This window comes from Mustelus asterias, chromosome 17 (assembly GCF_964213995.1).
Source record: "Mustelus asterias chromosome 17, sMusAst1.hap1.1, whole genome shotgun sequence".
Taxonomy (NCBI): Eukaryota; Metazoa; Chordata; class Chondrichthyes; order Carcharhiniformes; family Triakidae; genus Mustelus; species Mustelus asterias.
In genome coordinates, this window is record NC_135817.1 from 67763767 (window position 1) to 67789840 (window position 26074).

Below are 26074 nucleotides of genomic sequence, written 5' to 3' on the forward strand. Positions count from 1 at the left end.
CGGCCTGGGGCTCAGCTCCTCCCTCTGCAACTGGATCCTAAACTTCCTAATCCACACACCGCAGTCAGTAAGGATAGGCAACAGCACCTCCTCCATAATCATCCTCAACACCGGTGCTCCTCAACGGTGTGTCCTCAGCACCCTACTATACTCTGTATACACCCCTGACTGTGTGGCTAAATTCCTCTCCAATTCGATTTTCAAGTTTGCTGATGACACCACTGTTGTGGGTCGGATCTCAAATAATGACGAGACACAGTACAGGAGAGAGAGAGAATCTGGCAAACTGGTACAATGACAATAATCTCCCTCAATGTCAATAAAATGAAGGAGATACGTCATTGACTTCAGAAAGCGCAGTGGAGGGCGTGCCCCTGTCTACATCAATGGGGTGAAGTAGAAATGGTCAAGAGCTTCACGTTTTTAGTTGTCCAGATGACCAACAACTTGCCCTGGTCCCTACATGCAGACCTTGCAGTTAAGAAATCCCGCCAACGCCTCCAAGGAAGAGATTTAAAAGATTTGGCATGTCCGTTACAACTCTCACCAATTCCTACAGATGCACCATAGAAAGCATTCTTTCCAGTTGTGTCACAGCTTGGCATGACTCCTGCTCTGTCCAAGACTGCAATAAAGTACAAAGGAACAAAGCCCAGTCCATCACTCAAACCAACCTCCCATCCATTGACACTTTCTACACTTCCTGCTGCTTCGGAAAAGCAGCCAACATAATCAAGGACCCCACACACACAGGACGTACTCTCTTGCACCTTCTTCCATCGGGAAAAAGGAATTTAAAATAATGAAATGTGATCTTATTGAAAAATGCAAGGTTCTGAGAGGGCTTGATGGAGTAGATAATGCAAGGATGTTTCCCTTTGTGGCGGAATCCAGTACTAGGGGACACAGTTTAAAAATGAGAGATCTCTGATTTAAGATGGAGATGAGCAGGAATTTATTTTCCCATGGGTATTATTAGCCTTTGAAATTCTCTTTTCCAGATAGCATTGGAGGCTGAGTCGTTCAACATATTCAGCGCTGAGTTAGTGCGAATTTGGGTAGTAAAGACATGAATGAGGTGGAACTGAAGGCGGGGTGAAGTCAGGTGATGATACAAGCGAGAGTAGTGAACTAAGATTCAGGTTTTGCAACCTCTTGACTAGATCAAATTGCCATAATTTAATACTGCTGTCATTTAACTTGTTATCTCCAATGGAGATAATGCATATTAAACTTGTTAAATCGTGATCATTCATGGACAGAAAATGATAAACATTCATGTTTATGGAACTGAAAATTTTGTATATTACTTTTTATTAAAATTTCATTCATGACCTGTAACATTTATTTTGTCACATTGCTTGTGCTTTGTTTTAATGTCGGTGATTTCGCGAACTCTATAATTGCTGAGAAAAACTATCCTAAGTTGACCAAATAGAGCCCCATTCAAAATGGAATTTAGTTATGCCTGTCCAGCTAACTGATAAATTTTAACTTTGGGATTCTTAAAATGTGTGGCTCCTACCCTAAGAATGGATTCTGTGGTATGTGAATGCCTCTACATTGAGATGATTTATTACTTGGTGCATTTGGGCACTGCTGATTTCTATTGCCAATTTGTTATGGATAGGTACATTAATATGAAAGTTACATTAGCTAGTATTAAAAAGTCAATGTTAGCCCATCTATCACTTAAACAAATATTGCACAGATTCCATTTCAGACATTTTTATCATCAGATATGCTTCAGCAAGTTCACCATACATTGCACCAACTAAAATCTGTTTGTCTGGTTTGCCTGATCAATACCCAGAGTAAGAATCGTACCTTGCTTTTTGAGTTGATCAGTTACAGCGTAGGGGACTTCAACAACATTTGGATATATTGTGTCTGTGCAAAATTGTAACCAGCGTAATTCTCTAGTTGGTTTTAAGAAGCTGGATTTGGTCAAGTAAACAGACAAATTCAGCAAAAAATAAATCCACCTTGGAACAAAATTTTATTGGAACAAAGTAGATGGTGCAGCTTTATGTAGGGAGATGATTAGTTAATTGTGCATCATGTATAGTATCACTAGAGGGTAGTATTGCATAATGAAAAATTGAAATTTAGAATTACTTGCATGTGCACTAAAAATGAATGTACCCTCAAAATGAGAAATGCACAATTGTTTAAATAAGAATGAGTGATGAGTTTTAATACCTTTTTGCCAGAAACATGGTCCTTTGCCATCTCGTTTGTCATCTACCATCTTGATAGTCTCATGATGCAATTATAATGGAGGTCTTGACTGATATCGGTTAGTTTAAAACAGACCCAGTCATGAAGTGAGGTAAAACCCTTTATTTCTCCCAGGCATGTTACAGCTACTGAATGCCATGTCTCAAATTACTGATGTATTGTATCCTAAAATATTATTGTGTGGAAGTAATCTATTTACATTTGAATAAATCTGCTTCCACTGTTTTCCTAGTCTGTAGGTTTACCACTTGCTCATTGAAATAATGTGTCTACAGATTCAGGTTCATCCTTGCTTTGAGTGTAGGCCATGTTGCCTGGTTTGACTGTTCTAGGCAGGGTGAAACAGCTTGTTAAGGTCTGTTATTTAGAATTCTATATATGGCACTCATGAGGATATGCTCAATATACATAATTCATAATTCAATCTCCCGTCAGCTCAACCATTCTGGTTACTCTCCTCTGTATCTTTTCAATAGCTACAAATATCCCTTTTGCACGATGGCAACCAGATTGCATAGTATTCTAAGTACAGTTGCATCGATGATTTATACTGATAAGGTTACCTTGCTATTTGGCTCAATCTCAAAATATGATTTGCTTTACTCATTGCACTGGGCATTGTTACAATAGCCTTAATTTGTCAGTCAGGATCCTCTGATCTTTTTCACTTTTCCATGCGTGGGTTTCCTCCTGATGCTCCGGTTTCCTCCCACATTCTGAAAGACGTGCTGGTTAGGTGCATTGACCAGAACAGGCGCCATACCATGGCGACTAGGGGAATTTCACAGTAACTTCATTGCAGTGTTAATGTAAGCCTTACTTGTGACTAATAAATAAACTTTTTTTACCTTTGTGTTATCAACAAACTTAGTCATTGCACTTGTGACTCTACACTTCAGGTAAGAAGCTATTAAACAAAATGATTCCAAACCTCTGCCTTCTTTCAGTTAACCAAGTATGTTCTGTGTAAGATATTTCCACTGATTGCTACTTTCAATACCAGCTTTTCCAAATTGTATCAGTGGCTTTACAGAAGTTTGCATACACCGTATCCACTGCCTATCAAGTTCTTTTGTCACCCTCAAAGAAAACACGTAAGTAGGTTAACAGCAGCTGCCCTTATGGGGTCCATTGGCTATCGTTTATGATTTTACTTCTATTCAGATGCCCCATGATTTTATCTAAGAATTTCCAGAAATTCACCCATGGTGAATGTCAAACTCCTGTGCTGAATAGTCAGGTAGCTGTTGCTTTTTTTTTAAAGAAAGGGGTAACCTTTCTCCAGCCCCAAGCATCTCTCCAGTTTTCAGTGTTTTCTGGAAGATTTGTGCTTGAATTCCTGCAGTTGCCTCCTCTATTAGCACTGCTGCCTCACAGTGCCAAGGACCTGGGTTCAATTCCCGGCTTGGATCACTGTATGGTGTTTGCACGTTCTCCCCGTGTCTGCGCGACTTTCCTCCGGGTTCTCGGATTTCCTCCCACAGTCCAAAAGACGTGCTGGTTGGGTGTATTGGCCATGCTAAACGCTTGCTCAGTGTACCCGAACAGGCGCCGGAGTGAGGCGACTAGGGGATTTTCACAGTAACTTAATTACACTGTCAATGTAAGCCTACTTGTGACAAATAAACTTTAAACTTCCCAGCTCCTTGAGTATCCTCAGATGCATCTTATCCAGCCCCTGAAATGTATTTAATTGAAGTTTACCACTAACGTAGGAACCAAATAGCTGCGCAATGTAAATTGTGTCTCAATTTACCTCTGAAACAGCCTGTAGTACTCTTCACTGATTAGTTACCTGTCTCCTCAGTGAAAACTGAATCAAGAATATACTCCGCTCTTTGCAGCCTGTGCAGCCTCAACTGATCCCACTTTTGTGGCCCCACTTTATCCCATGTTTGCTTTTTCTCTTAATTTCATTATCCTTCACTTATTTTTCTATAGACAATTAGAATTTTAAAATTTTAGTTTGAACCCTTTTTTGCACTGCTGTAATGTCTTTTGATAATGAAAGCATCCAATCGCTAAGGAGACCAATTATAAGCCCTGGTCGACTCAGCAGAGAGGATTCAATATAGATCCCTTTTAATCCACATAGCATAACTATTCATTGGCTAATCATGCTGAGCCTTGAGGGTCCTCTACAAAAGTTGATGCTTATTAAAAATTGAGTTAGTTTGTGTGCATATGGGTTTTGTCTGTCTTCAGTGGCTAACTTCAGATGTGAAAAAAGGGTGTGTGTGAAAGGACATTGTTGCATGTTTAGCCCTCATATCATGTTGAACATGTGCTTTTCTCCTGGCTTGATGTATCGCCATTTCATTAGTCAGGTGTTAGCATCTCCTCTTCTAACCTCGATTTTAAGATTTAAAAAAAATGTTCTTCCTGCCACTAGGATGCTACTGGGACTTGATGGATTGAGTTATAAGGAGAGGCTGAATAGACTGGGACTTTTTTCACTGGAGCGTAGGAGGCTGAGGGGTGACCTTATAGAGGTCTATAAAATAATGAGGGGCATAGACAAGGTATATAGTCAATATCTTTTCCCAAAGGTAGGGGAGTCTAAAACTAGAGGGCATAGGTTTAAGGTGAGAGGAGAGATACAAAAGTGTCCAGAGGGGCAATTTTTTCACACAAAGGGTGGTGAGTGTCTGGAACAAGCTGCCAGAAGTAGTAGTAGAGGCAGGTACAATTTTATCTTTTAAAAAGCATTTAGATAGTTACATGGGTACGATGGGTATAGAGGGATATGGGCCAAATGCGGGCAATTGGGATTAGCTTAGGGGTTTTTAAAAAAAGGGCGGCATGGACAAGTTGGGCCGAAGGGCCTGTTTCCATGCTGTAAACCTCTATGACCCTATGCCATCCTGAAAACCTGAAGTAATATGCTGCATCAGAAGAATAGAAAACATAATCACTTGCAAATGTCCACATGCGGAATATGGCTCTACCCTTCCTTCCCCTGACTTCAAGTTTACATTTTGGCATGTTGCAAATAGAACTGATGATGCAGGTGGGGAAAATTTAGGTGGAAGCAGTGACTGTGTTAAGGGAGTAGTAATCAATCATTCGTGAACATGGTTTTAAGCAACTTGTGTTTATGTAACTTGCCTGATGTGTTTGCAAAATGTTTCCAAATTGATTGAATATGAGACCATATTTATATGAATTGGTTAGCTAGTGAATCCTCGTTCATTTTCTCACGTAATTCTAAGTTGCCATATTCTTGAGGTATGTTCAACAATATGGGTTTTGGTGGGGTGGGGGCATGGGGGCTTTGTTTGGATCATTTGATTATTATCCATTAAAAATCATCATAGTGTTTCAGATAAAAATTGATTAGAAACAGTATTGATTTAAATGTGCTTTGTATCTATGTAAATGTTTTCACCATATTAAATCTGTAAAGACAGGTTGTTTATTATCACTGACCCCATTGCGTCAGTTACGGGTGTTGCTTTAGATTTGGGAATTCATATTTTGTCAACATTAAACACAAGTTCATCTGATGCTTATTAAAATAATGTTGATTCCAATTTTAAGTAGGCTGATCTATGAGCTGTGTAATTGACAACAAATTAGATAATGGGTGATTTTCTCAGCCAGCTGGCATGTGCGGGTGGTAGACAGTGCATGCTTGAACCCATGAGTTCACAATGTTAAAAATATGAAACTAAAACTGAATTAAAGCATATTGAGATTTCAGATGATGTAACTGAGAGAAGTATTGGTTTAAAGCGATTGTATAAGCTGCCTCAGAAACATTATTAAAATCTAAGAAACTTCCTTTTCTTGGATGTTTTAATATATAACAAAGTTACGAGCAAACCACATTTTTCCATAAAAATTACATTAGTGACTTGGCTGCCATTTGTACTGCATGTAAATACCAAGACCTGCTTTTACTCAGTGGGGGGGGCATTTATTGGAAGCCATTGCCGAATAAGCACACACTGGATTCTCTGTATAACCAGTGGCACTTGCCAAAGTTTTGTTTGATAATTGTTTCATTCCTTAAAATGGTGCGCCGTATGTTCTGCCTGCGTTTGTATATATTACAGCTGAGAAATGTCTTCTATTGCTGTCTAAAGCTCTGACAAGAAATAATACCTTATTAGTTTAAGTATACATCATAAAATTGATTTGTGTAATAATAGAACTATCTTTTGACGTGAATTTAATTGAGAATTGTCCTTGTGATGCTGCTAGAGTGTTTAATACGTGCAAAACAAGCTTTTTATTCACAGAATGCACTGCGCAAAAACATATTAATCGGCCCAAGTAGGCTGTTGATGGTTTATATGCTCCATGAAGTTCCTGTTGTTCCATCTATGTCATCTCAGTCTTTGAGCATATCATTCTGTTCCCTTTTTTCTCATATACTTGTTTAGTTTCCCTTTGAAAACGTCTAAGCTATTTGCCACAGCCACTTGCTGTGGTTGTATTCTCTTAGCATTACTATGTGATTTAACTTACTATCTTCCTCTTTCCTACCTTTATTGTTGTCTTGTACTGCAACTTGTGCATATGTATATTTTTGTCTACTGTTATCTTTGGCAATGACATCAAAAGTCAAAATGATAGTTGAGCTTGCATGATGAGAATGTAGTGAGTGGTGTGACCTGTTAATGCGCAAGTGCAAGTTCTGAACAATTGTAAGGTTCTTCATGGTATCCAGAATCCATGGTGAATAATAAATGCTTTCAGCGGATTAAGGGAGAAAAAATTTGACAAGTGGGTGGCACAGTGGTTAGCACTGCTGCCTCACAGCGCCACAGACCCAGGTTCAATTCCAGCCTCAGGTAATTGCCTGTGTAGAATTTGCTCATCCTCCCTGTGTCTGCTTGGGTTACCTCCGGGTGCTCCGGTTTCCTCCCACAGTCCAAAGATGTGCGGGTTAGGTGGATTGGCCATGCTAAATTGACCCTAGCATCAGGGGGATTAGCAGGGTAAATATGTGGGGTTACGAGAATAGGGCCTGGGTGGGATTGTAGTCAGTGCAGACTCGATGGGCCGATGGTGGCATCCTGCATTGTAGGGATTCTATGAAGTGGGAGATGAAAAATTAAACCTATTTTGAATATTGCAAATAGTGTTATGTTTGTATCAAGCTTTATTGAGCTGATTTTTCAAGCTGATTAAACTCTGGTTAGTTCATGACTGTACTTGGATTCCATTTGCATTGTGTGCTATGAGAACCTGTGACTACTAGCACCCATAGCATCCACAATTCAAGGTACAAAACCTATTCCTATTCCTGACTCATGGTTCACATGGTTTCATCATTGGATAGTGATCCTGGCTTTCATTGTTGAATGGCGATCCTGGCTTTTGCTCAGTTTGTTCTGGTGCAGTGAAGGCTTTGTGAATCAACACAACTCTCAGATCGGAAAGAACATTCAATATGAATAAAGTGGCGAACCACTTTAAGCTGCATTTTTCTCAGCATTTAGTGCTCAGCTGAGAAAGTTGGTGATGAACCCCCTCTCCTTTACCACTGCCATATTTGTGATAATGGGGTTCCTGCATTATGTTGGCAGTAAATTCCAAGGTATTGACCAGCAGTGCTAAATGAAGCTGTCTAAAAATGGTGAGTGACTTGATGGCAAACTTGGGGATGATCCATATCTTAATTGCTCTTCTTTTTCACAGTGCCAGAGATTGCAGGGGATGGTGGTGCTTCCAAACGTTTATTGAGAGGCTGCTGATGAAGGGGAAAAGTATTAACTTAGTCATGGTGGTAGCAATCAAATGAATTGTTCAGCCCTTGGTGAGAGCCATTGATAATCCTTAAGAAAATGCATCAACTTTAAAAGTATGCAGTGCCAAATAGGAACAATTATATTGATATGAGGGTTTCCAATTTAATTCCCTTAAGGGAAGTCAGCATTTCCTTAGAACAGTACAGCACAGAACAGGCCCTTCGGCCCACGATGTTGTGCCGAGCTTTATCTGAAACCAAGATCAAGCTATCCCACTCCCTATCATCCTGGTGTGCTCCATGTGCCTATCCAATAACCGCTTAAATGTTTCTAAAGTGTCTGACTCCACTATCACTGCAGGCAGTCCATTCCACACCCCAACCACTCTCTGCGTAAAGAACCTACCTCTGATATCCGTCCTGTATCTCCCACCACGAACCCTATAGTTATGCCCCCTTGTAATAGCTCCATCCACCCGAGGAAATAGTCTTCCTTCATTTAAAAATGCTATTGAATTAGAAACTTTCTTCCTCCATCAACCCCACTCGGTTTAAGAAAATGCTTTTCCATTGATCTACCATCCAATTCTATCATCTTTGTGGTAGGGTATCATGTTCTACTCAGTGTCAGAAAGGCATGGCCTTTTATTCCTTAACTTACTCTTGCAGAAGGTTTTAAATTGTATTGAACCAAACCTTTTCAATCCCTAGATTCCTTTGAACTAAAGATAATTACCATGAGCTTTTTTAATGATTTATGTGCATGTTAATTGTTGACCTACTTCTTCATAGAAACATAGAAACCCTACAGTGCAGAAGGAGGCCATTCGGCCCATCGAGTCTGCACCGACCACAATCCCACCCAGGCCCTACCCCCACATGTTGATAGGAAAAAAATAATCCACAACTTTACTGCCTTGCATCTGCCCCATTGAGAGGAAATGCCCTTTGGTTTATATGTACAAGATGTAAAATTATGATGTAACCAGGATAGAATCAGGCCACGCTGTGATCATTTCTAATCCACCCTCTAATCCACCCTCTGCTTTTCCTTCTAACCTTTTAATATTCCTCTTTTCATAAACTATATCTAATTTTCTTTTCAAAAGATTTCTGGACCTTGTTTCAACAAAGGCATAGAATCATACAGTGTAGAAGAGGCCCTTCGGCCCATTGCGCCCGCACTGACACATTAGAAACATCTGAACTCCCATTAATCTATCTGCCAGCACTTGGCCCATAGCCCTGAATGTTATTGTGCCAAGTGCTCATCCAGGTACTTCTTAAAGGATGTGAGACAACCCGCCTCGACCACTCTCCCAGGCATCACAGTCCAACCCGTTACCACTCTCTGGGTAAAAAGATTTTCCTCACATTCCCCTTCAAACTACTTACCCCTCACCTTGAACCTATGTCCCCTGTGACTGACCCTTCAACTAAGGGGAACAACTGCTCCTTATCCACTCTGTCCATGTCACTCATAATCTTATGCACCTTGATCAGGTCGCTCCCTCAGCTCTGCTCCAACAAAAACAACCCAAGCCTATGCAACCTCTCTCCATAATTTAAATGTCCCATCCCAAGCAGCATCCTGGTGGATCTCCTCTGCACCCCCACCAGTGCAATCACATCCTTCTGATAATGTGGCAAAGAATTTCAAATTTTAGTAGTCTTCTGTCCATAGATTTTCTTTCCAATCTCCCCTTTAACTCTTCAGTTTCAAATTTTTGTTTAATCTTCCAATTAACTACAAACCCCAGCTTTCCAATGTATTTTTTTTTGTCCTTCCTGGAATACGCTTGTTTTGTGCCCTTTCCATTTCCTGTTTTAAATGCATTCAGTTGTGGATCTACAATTCAATTTGCCTTCCATTGTTCCATTCAATCTGGACAAGATTTATTTTTCTAAATTTGTATTTTTTTAACAAAGCAAAAGCCAGTTTCTGTTTGCAGAGTTCTGATGAAAGACCACAGACCAGAAACAGTAACTCGCTCTCTTTCTCTCTACAGATGTGGTGGATCCACTAAGTGTTTCCAGCATTTTCTATTTTTACTTCTGATTCCTTTCACTATCTTGTCTTATTTAATTTCTTTCAGTCATGCTCTTTATTATCCATAGCTCATTACCTCAAGCTCATTTTTTTTATCCCAAGCTATCCATTCTTGCTTTTCACTCCCATATCGCTTGAAATGCCTCCACATACTTCTAGTTAATCTCTTCAGGAGAGATTAGTTGCATCTTTGTTTAAGTTTAAGCACTGTGGCACTGCTCAGTCCTGCTGTAAAATGCATCCCGACACTCGAGCAATCTGAAATTTCCCTCCCACTTACCTCTCCACCTACTGGCCCATCTTGTTAGCTAGTAATAATCATCAGACGATAATCTTTGTGCTCCTGCATTTTAATCTAGCTGCTAACAATTGGAATTATTTTTGGCAAACTTGGATTCTGTTTTTCCCTATGTAACTGGTTCAAACATGAACCATGTCTTCTGAATGGTTCATTTCTCTTTTCAAGAGTTTATGCACTTCCTCCATTGTGATCCTTTCCTTCACACTTACGTTTATACTTACAAAAACCAATACAAGGGAAAATTGTAAAACAGCATCAAAGGTAGTAAATACTGAAGTGCAAGATTGGTACAGTACAGTCTGAAAACATTCTGAAGAGGAAGAGAAAGGTCTGCATTTAGTGTAACAGTTTCATGAAAGAATAGTTAAAATAGAAGAAATAATATTTGATCCAGACAGTTATTATCACCTTTGGATATAGAATTTGCACTCACCTTGTCTTCCCCATTGAGCCAGTATATACACGGGCACCCATGCCTAGTAGCAGTTCCTTTCAAAGCCATCTGGGAGACAGCTACCTGGAATGGCTTGCGCACTTTCAACAAGTATCATTATCTTAAATTGGTAACTCAGACAATAAGCAATCTGGCATTGTTGAGTTCCAAGCTGGCATGAAAATACAAAGGATCAATTGCCATATTTTGAGAAATAATTTACCTCCTTATTAAATGCAAATATTCTGCATTGGAATAGTAGATTCCTTGCCAAAGGTATAATTTCTTTTTTTGAAGTTCAGCCTCCACATGCAGAAATCCTTCATGGTTGACATCCCAATACCCATTTACCCCCACCAATCCTTTCTCTTTTTGACTTTGAGTAATTAGAAATTGCATTTTGCTGTCTTTACATTTATTGCTTTACTCTTATTTCATGCCAATCACTGATTTATGCCTGTTTCAGGTCTTGCTCCAGTCCTTCAGGACACACTACTGCTTTTTTCAAGCAAAATGAACTGAAAGTTCAATGACATGGGGTTAATATGTCAAATGAAGTATGGCCATCTGATATGCCATTGTGTGTCTTTAAAGGAACAGTGCTCAGGTGACTGCACCTATGAAATGATGGGCATTTCCTTTCAGAAGTTGAAATTTATTAGGAATAATTTGAACAGGTAACCCGTCATTCTTTCAATTGAAACGTGCTCCAGTTATACTGGTTTGAATCTCATCACAAAATGTTGTATTTCCTCCTATTCCTCAGCCAGTTTACAGATCAGTTCTGACTTGTGTGCATGAATCCACCCTTTATGTAGTGAAGTTATGTAACGTGCAACACATAGAATTTTTAAAAATAAGCTTTGCCTCATAAAAGCACAGCCGAAAAAATGAGAGTAAAATTTCAGCCTTAAAAACTATCTACATTAAATTGTGTTCCTGGTGCACTTCTTTTGCTGATTTGAGTAGGATAATGAGTTCATAAGTTATAGGTTCAAGCCACACTGGGGAAGTTCTAAAGCTCTTTAATCATTGTTGGATTCAAATAAAAGATTTTGAGCTGAGGGTAAACAACTAATGTTGGCTAGATACTTAGCAGTAACAAGATAACCACACCAGCATTTCACACAAGCCCAAATGTCAAAAGAATGCTTTGTTTAAATAATCAGATTGACTGGTATTCTTATCTCTGTGGGTACAGCTGATCAGTGTTTATGAAAAACGTGAAAAATGTTGTGTTACCAGTATTTCTTCTTTTTCTATGAATGACCCTGCCAGGCAACTACTAGAATGATATATTTGTTAGTTCTTTATTGCAGATGTTTACAGTGACTTGATGGCCCCTCTGTAATATATTCCAGGTGCCCCGAAAGACCATATGCAAAAGTACTTATGGTTCCAGTCAATTTTACAGTTGTGGTCAGAACCAGTCACCAAGAGCAGTTTTAAGTCTGAAGTCAACTTTTACTACCGACACATCTGTGGTCATCCCCTGGCTAGCATCAACTCCCTTGCATGATACTGTTCAGATGTTGTAAAATAAATGTTCTTTGGGTATTATTGGCATCAGTTTGACCTGTCTCTTGTACTTTCATTTGTTATGTTGAAAGGTTTGGTGCAAGTGGGAACAGTAAAAACTGGCTGGAAGATAATTTTCGTCATTAGAATAAAATGTGGCAAAACTTGTAGGATGGCACACTGCTGGAAATAACCTTTTAAGTCATTAAAAGCTAGTGTTCTTGAAGTTAAAAACTCCAATATGCAATTTTTTTTATTGTGTAAATCCTCATCAGAAAATATGATTTTTATAGAACACGACCAATCATTGGGCTCATCTGTGCTCGCTATTTGTTAAAACAATTGAAATCTAATTCCTCTGTCAAATTTGCACTGCTGTCTGTTTAAACCGCACCTACGATGCCTTTCATGCTCCAACCACTCTTTTGAGTGAAGACATTTCTCTTGACAACTGCATTTATTCTTGGAAACAATTATTTTTCATTTAATGTCACCCTGTCGCTGGCAGCCAGTTGAAATAATCTTTCTCTATTCTTCCTTTCAAAACCCTTGATTCAACCTCATGTTGATCATCTCTGATCTGTTGGAAATGGACCCAGTGTCATGATTAGTAAAAATAGAAAATGCTGGGAATACTCAGCAGGTCTGGCAGCATCTGTGGAAGAGGACTGGTCCTGATGAAAGCTGGAATGTTAGCTTTGTTCCTCTCTCCATGGATGCTGCCAGACCTGCTGAGTATTTCCAGCACTTTCTATTTTTATTTCAGATTTCCAGAATTGTACTTTGCTTTTGTCCCAGTGTCACAAGTCTGTCCTCAGAATTATTATTTCCCATCTTCCTTGTGAATCTATACAGTTTTGTCCCTTTGGCTTCAACGTTCTTTGTACGATTGGACCTATAGTACTTTGATAATGCTGTATTTGTTAACTTGGGTAGACTTATCACAATGTTCCTTTTTTTAAAACTGTCTTTCTTGTGGCTATATCTACATGCATTTATACTTTCAAGATCACTGTTCGAGTCTTCCATCCTCATTGTACTGAGTTGTAATAATAGTGTTAAAAGTACTCAGTTACAGCTTGGAAGAACCATTATTCTGATGGTGCTAAAAAGGCTAACTCAGGAAATAGGACCCATTTTAAAAAAAAGCTTCTCATGATTTTATATGTGTGGAGTGTAATGTCAGTAGTTTTAAATCTGTAAAATGCAAAAGCTTCAGAATTTGACTGTCAATTTATTCTGCAAGAACTTGAAACCAATAAACATTAGGGAAGGTCAAGCTGACTTGTATAGGAGTTGCACCTTCCAGTGAGTATTACTGCCTTTTGAGTAGAACAAAATTGCTTATGTTTAAATGCTCTGGATCTTGCTTTTCATTTCTAGGAATTATCTAGCTTAGAACCCCTCTTCCATTCATGCTGTGGACTGCCCCTCACCCCACCAATGCTTAATGCAGTTCATCGTTCTCTTTCCTCCCAAGTAAAAAGATAGTTCTCTACAACTTTATTTGGTAAATTGGCACATTTTGTTTCATTGACAATGAATCAAGTTGGATTTGAGATCTGTTAAGATATTCTTATTGCTATTGGGTAATCATACAAGCCTCGGGGTAAGGGGGCCTTGGAGTCAGTACAGTGAAGGTTCACTAGATTGGTCCATGGGATGAGAGGATTGCTCTGTGGTAGGCTAAGTAAATTGGGACTATGTTCTCAGGAGTTTAGAAGAAGGGAGGTGATCTCATTGAAACATTCAAGATCATGAGGAGGGTTGACATGTTGTCTTCAAGGTGACCAGTTCTGAGAAAATGAAAGTAAGGAACACTTTAGATGCAGAGGAGTCCTGGATAACCCACTGATTGCACAACATTTAGAGCCATTCCCAATTCCTCATATTCTGAAGCAATCTGTGTTCATGTGCAGCAAGACCTGACAACAAATCAGGCTTGGGCTGATAAGTGACATCCGTGCCACAAGTGCCAAGAAATGACCATCTCCCAAAAAGGAAGAATATACACATTTCTCTTTGACATTCAATGGTATTACCTTCACTGTCACTGAATCTATAATCGGAGCAGAAGTAGGCCATTTGATCAATCCAGCCTGCCCCACCAGTCAGTCAGATCATGGCTGATCTGTTGTGGCCTGAATTCCACTTTGCTGCTTGTCCCCCATAACCCTTGACTCTCTTGTCAATCAAAAATCTGTTGAACCACCCCGTAAATAATGAATGACCCAGCCTCCACTGTTCGCTGGGCAAGAGAATTCCAAACATTAATAACCATATTTACTCCTCCTTTCTGTCTTAAATGCAGGAGCCCTTATCTTAAAGCTGACAGCCCTGGTTCTAGATTTCCCCATGAGGAGACATACTCTTTTAACACCTACCTTGTCAAGTTCTCTCTCCCCCCTCCGTCCCCCAGAATTTTGCATGAGGGAGGAGACATTCAGCATCTAGTCACATGGCTGAATGTAAACAGCAGCATTAACGGAAAAGGGGCATCATGGTATGACTGAACATACAGTGAACACTTTGTATTTGTTTCAATGTCCAGGGTAAAACTACACAATCTAATTAGTTCTAACCTGTTGTCCACTGAATGATTGAACTTAAAAATTTGGTATTTGTACAGTATAGCTTATTTACGTAGGGTATCATCTGCTTAATGTTTTGTGTGGGTTGGAACAACTGGAGCATTTTGAGACATTTTCTTTCACTTCCCCTTGGTATTGGTGCTTGCTGTACTACAGATTCATTCCCTTTCCTGTCTGGTATCTCATCAGTACCTCAATCTTCTTGGCTCAGAAATAACTGTTGACAGTCCATTCAGTGAGGGACATCACAACTTCACCTGATCCTGTGGTCATCCTGCTTCCTCTAAACGTGCACCTTCCAGTGAGGATTGATCATTGGTCATCCGGAGCAAAGCCACAGTCACCCAGTCAACGTGTGCCGACTCTGCGCAACCGATCTGGAATGTTCCTAGTCTGTAGGGCTGATTCACACTCTGACCCACCAGGAATCTGAGGTGATGTTGTGTTTAAGTTGGAATTTTGAGACTAATCATTACAACATTCATAGAATCGTAGATTAGTTTAGTGTGGTGCGAGGCAACCTAGTTTCCAGCGATTGTTTGGAAATTCAATATTAGGAAACACTCCACAGGGGTGGGCCGTTTAGCTCCTTGAATCTGCTCCATGTTATATATAGCAGTGAACTGCATAATCTTCATGAACTGTGAATCTGTGATCTGTATAATCGTGTTTGAGAGTTTTGTGATCAAAACAAAATGGAAAAGACTTGTTTTGAGTGTAGAGTGCTTTGAGACCGCAAGACATTCCAAAGTGCTTAAAGCCAAGGAAATACTTTTGAAGAGTAGTCAGTATTGTGATGTGGGATAAATAACAGCCAGTTTGTGCATAACAAGGCTCCGTAAACAGGACTGAAAAAATGACCTGACAATCTTGTTGTGAAACTATGTTCTATGTTAAAAATTATTTTTAAATTTACTAGCTGAAAACCCCTAATTAAATTTTTGGAAGAAACTCAAGCCACATTCCAGTGACTTGAGATCGCCATCAAAGATGGCTGCACATTTACATCACTCTCTCTACATTCCAAAACCATTGAAAGAAAGGCAACCCATGTGAAGGAGTGTGAATGGAGGGGATCTCCTATCCCATGAGCAAAGCATTAAGACGATCACCTCCTGTGCACTTAATTGAGTGGAGACAAACCATTGGACATAGTCACGTGGATAATCGGACAATGGGGAAAACCCAGTCATGATCTAATTGTGTTACAACTGCAATACACTAGCCACGACCATACTTGAGTTACTGGGTAGTTGAAGAGAGGATCATATAAAGGCAACTGTTCTTTGTATATTTAAACAACTATTTTTCTGCAGAATAGGACAAACAACTGAAGGAGCAAGACTCAATAGATTCACTCTCTCTTTGAATTACTCTACATTATCATTGTCCTCTCCCCCTGCCTGTCTGCCCACTCTCCCACGCACCTCACTTTTCTCATTTAGGAAACTCCTTGAAGCCTACCTCCTTAACCAAGCTTTTGGTCATCTTACCTAATATCTCCTTATGTGGCTTAATGTTTATAAAACGTTGGGATGTTTTATTACTTTAAAAGCATTATATCAATGCAAGGTGTTAAGTTTATTTATTACTGTCACAAGTAAGCTACATTAACACTGCAATGAAGTTACTGTGAAAATTCCCTAACTCCGGGGAAGCTCCGGCGCCTGTTTGGGTACACTGAGGGAGAATTTAACATGACCAGTGGACCTAACCAGCACGTCTTTTGGACTGAGAGGAAACCGGAGCACCCGGTGGAAACCCAGGCAGACACGGGGAGAATGTACAGACACCGCACAGACAGTGACCCAAGCCAGGAATCAAACCTGGGTCCCTGGCACTGAGGCAACAGTGTTAACTACTGTGCCACTGTACCGCCCTCCTTACTTGAGCACTTCAATCAAATTGAGCAGAAGCCTGGGATGTATTGCTTACCTCTGCCTTCAGAAGTTAAATTTAATCGTTTGTGGGACAGTCATGAGTGTTGCTTGCAAGACCAGCATTTGTTACTCTTCTCAGTAACTTTATTAGTTACACTTTAGAACAAAGAACAGCACAGGAACATGCCCTTCGGCCCTCCAAGCCTGTGCCGATCACGTTGTCCCTATCTAGACCAACCGTTTATATCCCTGTATTCCCCTTGTTCATGTGTCTATCCGGATAAGTCTTAAATGTCACTAACGTATTTGCCTCAACCACCTGACTTGACACTGCATTCCAGGCCCCCACCACAGTGTAAAAAAAAAACTTGCCCCGCACATCTCCACTGAACCTTTCCCCCCTTATCTTGAACTTGTGCCCCCTTGTAATTGTCATTTCTGCCCGGGAAGAAGCTTCCAACTGTTCGCCCTATCCATACCAATCATAATTTTATAAACTTCTATCAGGTCGCCACTCAGCCTCCGACTTTCCAGGGAGAACAATCCCAGTTTATTCGATCTCTCCTCATAGCTAATGCCGTCCATACCACGCAACATCCTGGTAAACCTTTTCTGCACTCTCTCCAAAGCCTCCACGTCCTTCTGGTAGTGTGGTGACCAAAATTGGACACAGTATTCCAAATGTGGCCGAACCAACATTTTATATAACTGTAACATAATTTGCCAACTTTTATGCTCAATGTCCTGTCCGATGAAGGCAAGCATGCCATATGCTTTCTTCACTACCTTTTCCACCTGTACTGCCACTTTTAAGGATCCATGTGCCTGTGCTCCCAGATCTCTCTGTGTGTCTATGCTCCTGATGGTTCTGCCATTTATTTTATAGTTCCCACCTGAATTGGATCTACCAAAATGCATCACCTCACATTTGTCTGGATTAAATTGAATCTACCATTTCTCCGCCCAGTTTTCCAGCCTGTCTGTATCCTGCTGTATTCTCTGACAATCTTCATCACTATCCGCAACTCCGCCAATCTTAGTATCATCCGCAAACTTGCTAATCAAGTTTGACGTTAACCTTCATGCAATTTATATGCTCTTCGCCCTTTTTTTACTATTTTCCTCAGTCTGATACTCCACAATTATTGGGTTACTGCTGCTTATACCCCTTTGTCCTCTGATCTAATTTCTGCTCCCTGCTATTTTCTATCCCCCCCCCTCCCCCCAGTATATTAGTTCAAACCCATCAATAAGTTGGTACGGTTAGATAAAGAGGAACAGGAGGAGGCTTGTATGGGGCATAAGCTCTGCCTAGACCTGTTAGATCCAGTGGTTGATTTCTATGCTGCAAATACCTAGCAATAAATTTCATTCTTCCCAAAATAATCCCTCTCCATCAAGAAATGTGGCAATAATTAAAGCAAAATGTTTAATATTGTGAATTAAAGTGTTTGGAAAGAAATAATTATTGAAATTCTCTGTTTAACAGAAATATGCAAATATGGGCAATGCATGATGTGCAAACTCTAAATCCTCATTTCCTAACTGCAGTTGAACGTTTTAATTCTTGATGCTAGAGCCAGCAATCCCAGGCCGGTTTCTGTGTTGTACCTTCTGTTGACATTTCAGATTTCTGTAAGCTTTCATTAACTTTGTTCCAATTTCAGCTTGTCTTCCAGCATGCTACTTTAATGTATTGGACCGACTCGCTGTTGTTATCCACCAACCATTTGCAATAAACTGAGAAATCCAATAGAATAAACTCCTGTCCTTGGTTGGAACATTCCGGTTCTTTGTTCCCAGATTCTGATCCATTGTTGGAACATTCCAATCCGTTGTTCCCAGATTCTGATCCATTGTTGTAACATTCCGGTTCATTGTACTCAGATTCTAGAGGCACAGGTTCTTGCAATATACCGTGTCTACATATCTGATAATTTTGTTCACCTCTATTACACAAAGGTAGGGGAGTCTAAAACTTGAGGGCATAGGTTTAAGGTGAGAGGAGAGATACAGAAGTGTCCAGAGGGGCAATTTTTTCACACAGAAGATGGTGAGTATCTGGAACAAGTTGCCAGAGGTAGTAGTAGAGGCGGGTCCAATTTTGTCTTTTAAAAAGCATTTAGATAGTTACATGGGTATAGAAGAATATGGGCCACATACGGGCAATTGGGATTATCTTAGGGGTTTAAAAAAAAAGGGTGGCATGGACAAGTTGGGCCGAATGGTCTGTTTCCATGCTGTAAACCTCCATGACTCTATGACTCTGATTCAGATCATGGGGAGGAAGCTGCCACCTGGTTCAAATGAACCATATAGGTGAGCTCCTAGTTCATCATAGCATGTCGGAAAACTGATCGGGATGCTTACTGTCACATGGTGTTTATGAATAATTATGAAAAATGGATTAAAAAGGTGGGAAGATTTTCACAGACTATTAGCTGCAGTTTTAGCACCTGGAATATGTTATGTCAGCACTTAGTTTGCTGATGACTTGCTCTTAACTTACAAAATTGCACAGTGGATGTGCTTGCTTTCTGATGTTCACTGTCATTTGGAGATTTCTGTTTGTTTCCAACATTAAATGGTTATGTTTTTTGTGAGGAAAATTAAACATTGTGGAAGTTGGAAGCCAAATTGTGTAACTGGAGTACTTTACAGTGTTTTGGCATACTATCGTGTGCAAATTATGCGTTTTGACTATGTATAAGGACCAGCAAAAGGCTTTAGATTTACCGCTGATAGAAGAACTGATGTCCACATCAAATAAAAATGTTTTGGTTTAATTCCTTAATTCAAAAGAAAGCATATTTATTATTCATTTCTTCGTGATTTGAAACACATATCTCCAGATATCTTGGAGTATTGGTGCTGAACTAATCTTCTAATAAATCGAGTCATAGTCATAACAGCACAGAAAGAGGCAATTTTTAATCCATTGAATTCATACTGGCTCTCTGTAGAGTAATCCCAATCAGATCCATTTGTCCCATAGTCCTGTAAGTTTATTTCTCCGAGGTGCCAATCTGTTTTGAAGTATGTTTTGAATCTTTGACTCCTCATGTTGAGTTTGTACTGTTAAGCTCCTGGTGGAGTATAAGTAAGTTAACAGGGGACTCTGTTTAGTTGGCACAATTAAGCATCTCCTTAACCATTAATAATCATTATAGATACAAACCAAATTGTTAGAGGACCCTGTTTTTTAAGTTTTTAAGGGAAACTAGATAAATACAATGAATGTGGTTTTTCAAAAAGCATTGAATAAGGTCTAACAGAACATTTATGAAATGGATAATGACTCAATTTGAGAATGTGGACATGTACAGACAACAGGTTGGAAGGTTAAAGCAAAGGGTGGAGATGAACAGAATTTCCTTAAGTTATAAAGATAAAGTGAGTGACCTACAGAGGTGTGTGTTGGAGCAACCTTACTTTGCTGTTCACATAAAAGATCAGGACTTGGAAATTGAGGAATAAAATTTACCAATGAAACTAAATTGGGGTTTGTGGAAGAATGGAGGCCATTGTGAATAATATGTTAGAAGAGGTGCAAATGGGTAGCTGATTACTTCCGAAATGTAAATTCTATGGGTGGAGAAACAAATGTTAAATTGTAAACTTTAAACAGTAGATGAATAGAGGAAACTTGTAGAGAGGTACACACATCATTCAAAATAGCAACACAGCACAAATTAATAAACCCTGAAAGGCATAGAATACAAAACTACAAGTCTTGAACTTGTATAAGACTATAATTGGAGTACTCCAGAACTTTGGACATCGCAATATAAGAAGGATGTACAATCAATGCAAAAAGTGAAGCATAGTTTCACTAGGATGTTACCAGGAATGAGGGGTTACAAGTTAGAAGAGAGATTTGATAAGTTTGGAGCTTTTTCGTTACAGGTAAGAAGGTTAGGGGGTAAATTGATAGAAGTAGTCAAGAGTCAAGCAGTGTTACAATGAGGCAGAGAGTGAGAAGTTGTATCTCCTGGCTGATGTGAGGGCAGACATTCACAAAGGAATTAAAAAGGAAACTTTTCTTGCACAAAGGATGGTTAGAATGTGTAATACTCTGCATACAAACTCTTTTTAAAAAATAACTTTGCTTGAAAATAATATTAAAGGATGTGGTGATTGAGCAGATGAGACAAATTGAATACAACACGATTAGCCAAGTGACATGTTTCTGAACTGAAGCATTTTTTTTGATTGAGAGCATTGGGATTTTTTGACATGAACAATGCTCATTTTTTAACAAAACCCTTCTTTCATCAGCTTTCATTGAAGCATAAATTCTGGCCAAATTGAAAATGCTTCAATTGCAACAATTCCCATTAGCAAACTTCTCTTTTATCCATGACAAATTAATTTATCTCAAGTACATATGAATTTGAAATGCCCATTCTCTAAAAATTTCTGTAATTTTCAAGGTCAGACTCAATACAGAATTTGTGTATTGTTGACTACTAGTCAGAATCTGGATAGGTTAATTCCTACTTCTTCCCAACCACCTGTTTACATATCGAATACCCTGTTGATCCACAACCTCAATTTTAGAAATACAAATTTATTCTTCCAAATAACTTGTAGATCTGTATCATCGCAAACTGATCTTGACTGGTGCAAGAATTGGGTTGACTTAAGTTGTTAGTGTTTTATGTCATGGACAGCATTGTGCCATCAGTGTAATTTTTGCAGAAATAAATAATGGACAAGGCTACAAAGTCTATATCCTAGTTCATTCATCATAATAGAAGTACATTCGTCATAATAGAAAGTAAAGTTTCATTCTTTAGGAAGTTGAAGCCTGTATCATTTGAGAATCCAGGACCACTTTTCACATGTAAGCTGATAATACCCAATTCTACCTGTTTCTGAAGCCCCAACCCTAAACCTCACTGCCACTCTACTTTCTTTCCTCCTCTAAGATGCTCCTTCAAAGCTACCTCTGACTAAGCTTTTGGCCAATTAGTTATGTGGCCTCAATCTTTCTTTACAAAATATTAATCTCAAAGTGCTGGAAATACTCAGCAGGCCTGGCAGCATCTGTGGGGAGAGCAACAGAATCAACATTTCCAGTTATGACTCTTCTAGTTGCTTTATAATACTCATGTGGAACAACTTGGGATGTTTTATTATCGTAAAAGCATTATACATGTTGTTTGCTTCACTGCAGATTCAGTTAATTACACCCTTTCCTGCAGTCTAACTTTAAATGATCTCAGGACTGGAATTATTCATGTTGCTATTTTGTTTACTGTGGCAGTGGGCTACTGATGTAGTAAGATTCTTTTAGTCCAACTCCCCTCAAACATTTTTGGCTGATGGACCCCTTTTTAATTGAATTAATATTCACAGACTCATCCATCTAAATTATACTGTATAATTCTCAGTATGGTAATGTACGTATTTGAAAAATGTTTTTAAGAAAACATGCATTTGCATGCAGCTATCAGTGAAATGAAAGAACCATAGAATTCTTACAGTGCAGAGGAGGCCATTCAGCCCATCTCTGAAAGAGCATCTTACCCAGGCCCGGCCCACCCCACCCCCTTGCTGTATTCTTGTGATCCCATGCATTCACCATGGCTAATCCACCTACCTTGCATATCTTTTGGGGCAGCACGGTAGCACAGTGGTTAGCACTGCTCCAGGGTCCCGGGTTCGATTCCCGGCTCGGGTCACTGTCTGTGTGGAGTTTGCACATTCTCCTCGTGTCTGCGTGGGTTTCCTCCGGGTGCTCCGGTTTCCTCCCACAGTCCAAAGATGTGCGGGTTAGGTTGATTGGCCAGGTTAAAAATTGCCCCTTAGAGTCCTGAGATGCGTAGGTTAGAGGGATTAGCAGGTAAAATATGTGGGGGTAGGGCCTGGGTGGGATTGTGGTCGGTGCAGACTCGATGGGCCGAATGGCCTCCTTCTGCACTGTAGGGATTCTATGATTCTATGATCTTTGGACTGTTGGAGGAAACTGGATCACCTGGAGGAAACCCATGCAGACACACTGAGAAGGTCCAACTGCACACTGACAGTCACCCAAGGGCACAATCGAACCTGGGTCCCTGGTGCACTACTAGCCACCCGTGCCGCTCCACAATCACAATTGAACTTGTCTGCCCTTGATGTGATGTTGACAATGACACTTGTGAATCATTTTCCACAACTTTGTGCTGCTCTCAATGCTTGTGCGTGCATGCTCCCCTCCCCTTCTAGTTAAGACAGCCAATCCACTCTGCATCGTGTGTGTGTTGGGCATACCGCCCCCAACCCCCCCCCCCCCGGCTCACATCAAGCCTGGTCCCCCAGTTTAAGACTCATTGCACCCCCCCCAAGCCCCACAGTTTAAGACTCATTGCTCTATACCATTGTGGAGGCTATCTACCATGCAATGTGTCTGGACTTACTTCCAGTGTGAAGTCAAGTTGTCATACCCAAGGAAATTGTATACAAGGTAGAGGGTGTACAATTTGACAGCCTGGCATTCTAATTGGAATCCATATGGCGGATACAAATTCTTATGTAGACCACGTGACCTACAAAGAGTTTGCATACACTTTTGCAGGAGCTACTTGACAATAGAAACATGAGTGTGCACATCACAGTTGTCATCCAGAAAACAGCCACAAGGCCTTAATTTTGCTGCTGGCCATAGTGTCTGAAACTTTTGAACAATTAGTAGAATGGGTAATGTCTATTAGGAGACCAGAGTTAATCTGTGATGGTAGAAGTGCAATTCATCCAGAGATTTTTTTTTAATGTTTAAAGGGAATGTTTAAAAATTCAGCTTTATTCTACAGGCAGTCAGTGTGTGTGGGAGGGTTGCAGCTCAAATTTTGGGAGTGCAGGATATTTACTCTTTTCAGCCTTGCAAATGTTTATTTTAAATAAAGATAATGAACTTCCGTTTCCTTAAGGTCGCCAAGGATTTCTGATTAAAGCGATTGACAGGGTCATGTGATGATGTGGTTTATGTGCAGAGCTGGGTCTGTCACGGGGGGGAAAAAAGGCTTTTGCAGAAAGTAGTTAGTTGCAGCTGAAGCCTGGTTGAAGTTAGAAGGATTTTGCAGGCTTCTGGAACTTTATCTCTTTTTGAAAGCAAGTGTGCCTGGGTTTGCTAGCTGTATTTATTTAAAAGTTGATTTGATGAATGAGGCTTACTTGCAACTGGAACCGTCATAAGCTAGAAAGTAAAGTTGCTTCCTTTCATTTTTAAATGTTGTTCAACCATTAATGGTTAAGGTGATTCTGTTGTTAAAGCTATATTTAAACTGTTAGTAAATAAAATTTGTTTTACTATAATAAAAGATCCACACTTTGTCATTGGAATCACACCTAGAGCAAAACATCTATCCTAACATTTATGCTAAATAGAAAAAATGTTGGGGCCTAGTCTGGCTTCCTAATGTAACTTGGAGTTCTAATCCCAGACCCTAACAGATCTCTGTTTAGTTACTAATTCTGTTGAGAAACCCTATAATAGCCAAGAAAAGCTTCAGTTTTAAGTTTGAATCTGTTTCTTCTTTTCCCCTTAATTCTTACAAGAAAAATGTGCCGTACTGCTTTCACATTATGAAAGAGTTCAGCGAGAACGGGCAACAGTTTATTTCCAGTATTTGTAATGGTGACCCCCAGGTATGCAAATTCCTAACTTAATGTTGTGTTTGGGTGTCACGAGGAATGTATATAAAATTGAGGAACATAGTTTTGCTTTCCTTCTTGCTTCTTATTTGTAGCCAGGCAAATTGGTCAGCAACTTCCTGTCATGCAGCTTGCATCTGTGTTTTAATTAGTTTTGTGACTTCAAACCCAAATAAGGCCATTTATCGCATCACAACCGCAAGTATTTGAGCATCACAGGGTTCTGCTGTACCATTGTGAACAATTAGTTCTCTTTTCTGTCACCACCACAACTTGGTCTTTAATGCAAGCTGATGCTCTTAAGCCTCAACGTCATCCGATTTCTTGCTGTTGAATTAAGGGGTACTTGTGGCCAAACTCTCTGGACCAGCTTTTCATGTTCCAGTAGTCTTTCAAAATTAGCTGGAGTCTCTCCCGTTGCAAAAATGACCCATCTGGAGTTCTCCAAACAGGCTAAAGCTATGGGCCAGCAATTGGTTGACTCTTAAGTGCCCTCAGGGATGGGCAATAAATGCTGGCCAAGCCAGTGACACCCACATTCCATGAATTTAATGTTTATTATTGTCACAAGTAGGCTTACGTTAACACTGCAATGATGTTACTGTGAAAATTCCCTAGTCGCCACACTCTGGCGCCTGTTCGGGTACACTGAGAGAGAATTTAGCATGGCCAACGCACCTAGCCAACACGTTCTCCACACTGTGGGAGGAAACAGAAGCATGGGGAGAATGTGCAGACTCCACACAGACAGTGACCCAAGCTGGGAATCGAACCCGGGTCCTTGGTGCTGTGAGGCGGCAGTGCTAACCATTGTGCTGCCCTTAAAATCCCATTTTAGATAGAATTGAACAATCAAGTCTAACATATTACAATTATTTCAAAGTTTCTCGATTTCCCGGGTCAGAATGAATTATGCATTTGTGTTTCCAAACTTGTAGAAGAGAATTGGGTACTATGTCACATAAGCTGATGTACTGTATTGCCATAGACAATATATATTGCTTACTATTTCATCAGTTCTTTTCTGTACATATCAATGGTTGTGCTGTATAGTCTAAGAAATCATGATTTTTCCATCCTACAGTCTTTTTGCATAATGTAACTTAAGAACCTAACTAGATTCTCTCCTGTGGAAAGTCCCTTAACTTGTGAAGAATTGTGAAAGACACTTTTTAGATTAAGATTGTTAATGAATTCATTCCAAGAATTTCACAAGGGAAATGCTTTGTTTTCAATGTAATTTTTATAATTACAGTGGATCATTCCGATCTAGTAATACCCAAGTGCATTTCAGAGACCCCTTGGGTACTGTGGTAGAAGTATTTCATTTTTGGTTCTGTATTTCCATTTGACACATTTTCTGACAAAGTAAAAAGCCACTTTTGGTTTCCAATCAGGATTTGGATGGCAGGCAAAATGTGGTAAAATTACCACTAAAGTGGCAAAAACAATAAATAATTCATGACTGTTGTATATAAAAGAAATAAGATATTTAATGCAAAGTGCTTTTCTGGTACGGTTGCCATCATTGCATCTAAGCCAACATCCTCAACTTCCAAATGAGTGTTTTTTGTTAGAACAATTAGGAATTGTATTGGCATTAATGGATGTGGTTCATGCTTCAATTATGTTGTGATTATATAAATTGTGTTCTGTAACAACAGAGATATTTAAAATACTTTGCATTTTTCTCAATAGTCTGCTTTCGAGGTGGAGGAAAATGG

General features: G+C 39.7%; 1 protein-coding gene across 1 annotated transcript in view; it reads left to right on the forward strand.

The window, feature by feature from the left end:
* Positions 1 to 26074, forward strand: part of tfg (trafficking from ER to golgi regulator) — a 116523-nt gene that overhangs the window by 39907 nt on the left and 50542 nt on the right. The window lies entirely within an intron of this gene.